Consider the following 5,647-nt stretch of genomic DNA (forward strand, 5'->3'; position numbering starts at 1 on the left):
CCTCTCTGGCCAATGTGTTTTCTTTCTACGAAGGTGCAGAGTTTGATGTTTGTACACCCCCTTCGTGTGGGTTTTTGTGAGTTTGCGCCCCAAAGCCAGTGTCGGGCTGCCCCCGGGGACGAGCGCTCTGTCGGCCCTGCGCCCTCCCGGATGGCCTTTCGCCACCCACCTCGCCAGTGACCCCCGTTGTGCCCCAAGGGTCCCCCTCCCTCGGGGGCCCAGCGCCAGCTGGGGTGGGCCTGAGCCCTCAACCCAGGGTCCCACTTTCCTGAGTGACCCGCAGCACCAGGATTCAGATGGGGACGGCCGGATTCAGCAGGTAGCTCAGGAAGAGTGTGCGTGTGTGTGAGAGGGGACATAAAGGGACACCCCCCCCCCCCCACTGCGCTTTCTCCCTGGGTATCCAGATCTGACGCAGTCCCTCCCAGGTGGAGCCCAGAGAGTCCACAACTACGGCCCGGGGGGGGGGGGCCCTGGGGGCAGCTCACAGGTGTCCTGGACACCAGTCTCACCAGCCGGCCCACGTGGGCCCACGTCCCGGATGGGCCTTTCCTTCCACTCCCCCACGCTTGAATCCTGACCTGGCCGCTTCCGTTGGCCAAGGTTTACGTGGTGAGCAGGAAACAGCCTCCCTGGCCTTCTGGACCACGTTCGAGAATTGACGGGGCACCTACTGTATGCCAGGCCCTATGCTGAGCGGTGCGGAACGGGGGAGACACTGCCTGAGAGGTCCCCACGGCAAACCCAGGCCGGGCGGGAGGGCCGCGGGCCCGGAGACACACAGCCTGGCAGGGGCGCTGGGACCCTCTTAGGTGCGCCAATGCCCTCTCCCCGGAGGAGGAGGCCCTCAAACCCCCTTCATCCTGGTGGACGCTGGTACCTCTGGATTCCCTCCACCCTGTCTTTGCCCTCGAAGAGGGTCCAAGCTGGGGTGGTGCTCATTAAGCTCATGTCTTTTTCTAAGCAGCTTTATTGAAATACGAATCACCCACTTAAAGTAAACTAGGGGCGCCCGGGTGGCTCAGTCGGTTAAGCGTCCAACTCTTGATTTCGGCTCAGGCCACGATCCCAGGGTCATGGGATCGAGCCCCTTGTCGGGCTCTGCGCTGAGCACGGAGTCTGCTGGGGGTTCTCTCTCTCTGTGTCTCTGACCCTCCCTCTCTTCCTCTCTCTGAAAATAAATAAATAAACGTAAAAAAAATAAAGGAAAACTCAGTGGGTCTTGGTCTGTTCACAGGATTGGACCAGCATCGCCAAGGCCGGCTGGAACGTTCTCCTCACGGAGACCCCCCCTTGGCCTGCGCCCCCCAGCTCCCCTCCCCACCCCTGCAGCCACGAATCCGCTCTCCTCCCTGTTTGCCTCCTCGGAGCATTTGCTGTGGGCGGGACCGCACCGATGGTGTCTTCCACGCCTGCTGTGCTCGCCAGGTGCCGTCCAGGCCGTTTCCCGAATCCTAAGGTCGAATGACAGTCCGCCGTGTGGACGGGCCCCGCTGCGTCGGTCACATTCCTTACAGAAGAAACAAAGTCCCCGGCTTCTCCCCGCCCTTTCCAGGCTGAAATACAGTTTTGCTCACTTCGATGCCAGGATTGGGGTAATGTCCTCCAGCAGGGCTCTGACCGCGAGCCACGCTGTGGCCGTCGAGGGGACACAGCGTCTTCCGTGCACACGCGCACCCCATAAGCACGTCCTGACAGCCCCGTCCACACCGGTCTGCCCTGCTGCGCCCCCGGCCCGTGGGGTCCCCCAGGATGGGGTCCGCCAGGCTCACCCGGGTGATCTCTGGCCCAGGCCGGCCGGGAAAGGGCATCCGGGGACACGGAGTGTCAAGGAGTCAACTAGCAGGGGCAGGTCTGGGGGGCAGAGTGCCCGGGGCCGAGCAGGCCCCTCCCACCAAACAGGAGCCGGGCCTTCGGGCCTTCGGGCTGGAGGTGAGGCTGGAGGAGTCACACTGGAGATCCCGCGGTGGCCCGGCCTGTGGGCGAGGTGGGGACGAGAGGCTGGAGGGGCAGGTCCCGGGTCAGCCCCAGGAAGAGGTCCCACCGCCCGCGAGGGACACCAGCTTCCATCAGAGAGGAGCACGGTTCCAATGTGCGGGATCCAGGGCGTGGGGCTGCCAGGGCCTGACCTTGTGGCCACCCACCCCCACCCCTTCCCACCCCTTCCCACCCCCTCCCAACCCCTCCCACCCCCTCTCACCCCTTCCCACCCCTCCCATCCCTTCTCACCCCTCCCACCTCCTCCCACCCCTTCCATCCCTTCCCACCCCCTCTCACCCCCTCCCACCACCTCTCAACCCTTGCCACCCCTTCCATCCCTTCTCACCCCCTCCCACCCCTCCCACCCCTCCCACACCCTCCCACCCCCTCCCACCCCTTCCCACCCCCTCCCAACCCCTCCCACCCCCTCTCACCCCTTCCAACCCCTCCCATCCCTTCTCACCCCCTCCCACCCCCCCATCCCCTGTCACCCCGTCCCACCCCTTCCTACCCCCTCCCACCTCTCCCATCCCTTCTCACCCCCTCCCACCCCTTCCCACCCCTTCCCACCGCCCCACCCCCTCCCACGCCCTCCCACCCCCTCTCACCACTTCCCACCCCTCCCATCCCTTCTCACCCCCTCCCACCCCTCACACCCCTTCCACACCCTCCCACCCCCTCTCACCACTTCCCACCCTTTCCATCCTTTCTCACCCCTCCCACCCCCTCTCACCCCTTCCAACCCCTTCCCACCCCCCCACCCCCTCCCAACCCTCCCACCCCTCCCACGCCCTCCCACCCCCTCTCACCACTTCCTACCTTTTCCATCCTTTCTCACCCCTCCCACCCCCTCTCACCACTTCCCACCTTTTCCATCCTTTCTCACCCATCCCACCCCCTCTCACCCCTTCCAACCCCTCCCATCCCTTCTCACCCCCTCCCAACCCTCCCACCCCTCCCACGCCCTCCCACCCCCTCTCACCACTTCCCACCTTTTCCATCCTTTCTCACCCCTCCCACCCCCTCTCACCCCTTCCAACCCCTCCCATCCCTTCTCACCCCCTCCCACCCCTCACACCCCTCCCACGCCCTCCCACCCCCTCTCACCACTTCCCACCCTTTCCATCCTTTCTCACCCCTCCCACCTCCTCCCACCCCTTCCATCCCTTCCCACCCCCTCTCACCCCCTCCCACCACCTCTCAACCCTTGCCACCCCTTCCATCCCTTCTCACCACCTCCCACCCCCTCCCAATCCTCCCACCCCCTCCCACCCCCTGCCACCCCTTCCCACCCCTCCCATCCCTTCTCACCCCCTCCCACCCCCCCATCCCCTGTCACCCCGTCCCACCCCTTCCCACCCCCTCCCACCTCTCCCATCCCTTGTCATCCCCTCCCACCCCTTCCCACCCCTCCCACCCCTCCCATCCTGTCACCCCCTCCCACCCCTCCAATCCCATCACCCCCTCCGACCCCTTCCCACCACCTCCCACCCCTCCCGTCCCCTGTCACCCCCTAACACCCCTTCCCACCCCCTCCCAGCCATCCCATCCCCTGTCACCCCCTCCCACCCCTTCCCACCCCCTCCCACCTCTCCCCATCCCTTCCCACCCCCTCCCACCCCTCTCCACCCCCTCCCACCCCTCCCCATCCCTTCCTACCCCCTCCCACCCCTCTCCACCCCCTCCCACCCCTCCCCATCCCTTCCCACCCCCTCCCACTCCTTCCATCCCTTCTCACCCCCTCCCACCCCCTCCCACCCCCTCTCACCATTCCCACCCCTTCCATCCCTTCTCACCCCCTCCCACCCCCTCCCACCCCCTCTCACCATTCCCACCCCTTCCATCCCTTCCCACCCCCTCCCACCCCCTCACACCTCCTCCCACCCCCTCACACCCCCTTCCCACCCCAGTGTTCCAAGATGGCAGCCTGGCTTCGGCATCTGGACCAAGAACCCAAAGAAGGAGTTGGGGCAGAGTGTGTCAGGGGGTCAGTTGAGTCCACACGCTCACACCCCACAGCATGAACCGTGTCCCCTGGCCCCACTGCATCCTGCCGGAGCCGTGTGGCCTCAAAGCTCCCAGCGGACATGTCCTGTGCGGCAGAGATGAGTCCTGGGACCCAGGCCTGGAAGGGCAGGAGGAAGAACAGGGCGAGGGAAGATGGGGGGACGGTGGGGAAGGTGGCCCCTGTGCCCAGAGCCGCGTGTCCCCATCTGCAGGGGGGTGGAATTGCCCATTTTACAGATGGGAAGACTGAGGATCCGACCGGCCCCACGGCGGCACACTGGCAGAGACAAGTGTCATGAATCGAATGTTCTCATGCTGAGGGCCTGGCCCCCGCGGAGTGGTAGGGGGCTTGTCATGGGATTAATGTCCTCATGAGAGGGGACCCCGGAGCCCCCACCCTGCCCAGCACGTGAGGGCGTGACAAGAGGGAGGTCTGCTAACGAGGCGGGTCCTTACTGGGACGGCCACACGGCCCCCAGAGCTGGGGGCGATGTCTATCATTCTGGCAGGATTTCAGCCCTGGGCCCTGAGGGGGGTCCTGGTCCAGGGCACGCCCCCGCCCCCGTGCAGGGAGGGCCGGGCACAATTATCAGGTGTCGGTTCCGAGACGCCCCCGAAGGAAGCGGCCACACGCAGCACTGGGAATGCGGAAGCCGCCTGGTGTCCTGCCACGCGGGCCGTCCGAGTCCCGATGGAAACCTCTACGGTTAACACGAGGTAACTGTGTGGACACGAGGTAAGTGTGTGGACACAGGATGAGGGAGAAAAGGCAGGACAGAGGCCCCAGGGGAACGGGGCCACCGTGGCCGGGGAGAGCCGCCTCCTGGCTGGATCCCCGGGGGACGCCCCACTGTCAGCCGCATTGGCCAGAGGCCTGGGCCGGGGACAGGCTGCCCGCAGCACCCGTGCGAGGACCTCCCACGGGACACCTCCCTCCGAAGTGGGGGGGCTGCTGGGTCCTGAGCACCACGCCCACCCAGCCCTCCCCAAATTCCCGACGTGCAGCCTGGGGAGGGCCACCCCTTGGGGGAGGGCGGGAAGCAACCTGAGGGTGTGGACTCAAATCTGGGGCATACGTGTGCTCGCATGTCCGTGTGCACACGTGGCCGTGCCCCTGCACGCACATACACACGTTCACTTCTAAAGTGCTGACCCTGGGGCGGGGTTCCGATCCCTGCTCTGGCACTCACAGGTGGTTTGACCTTGAGCAAGGAATGTCGGCCCCTCTGCCTCAGTGTTCCCATATGCAAATGGGGCCCGGATGGGGACCCGCCTCCCGGGGCAAGGAGAGGAAGAGCTGATCCGTCTGGGTGGAGCTCCAAAGATGCCCGGTCACCCCTGGTGGCTCCAGGACCCCAGGTGGCCCCTTTCTGATCTGGTCAGAGGCCAGTGGCCATGCTGGCCGCTCCCTGGGGCACAGAGATGAGGTGTAGAGAGCAATTACTCTGATCATTTACGCTCAGATTTATTTTAATCGGCAGCACGTTAGAAACGCGCATCTGATGACCGTGTGACGCCTGTTCTGTGTATGATCCGCTGTCCTCTAAGGGCTGCTCCCGCGGTAATTACGTTCTGTGTTTAATTCACAGCGTGATCAGTACTGCACGTCGTGCGGGGCCGTCCCCAGGACCCCCCCAGGACCTCCCCCCCAGGAGTCACT

The sequence above is a fragment of the Neofelis nebulosa genome, chromosome 9 (genome assembly GCF_028018385.1).
Source record: "Neofelis nebulosa isolate mNeoNeb1 chromosome 9, mNeoNeb1.pri, whole genome shotgun sequence".
In the NCBI taxonomy this organism is placed as follows: domain Eukaryota; kingdom Metazoa; phylum Chordata; class Mammalia; order Carnivora; family Felidae; genus Neofelis; species Neofelis nebulosa.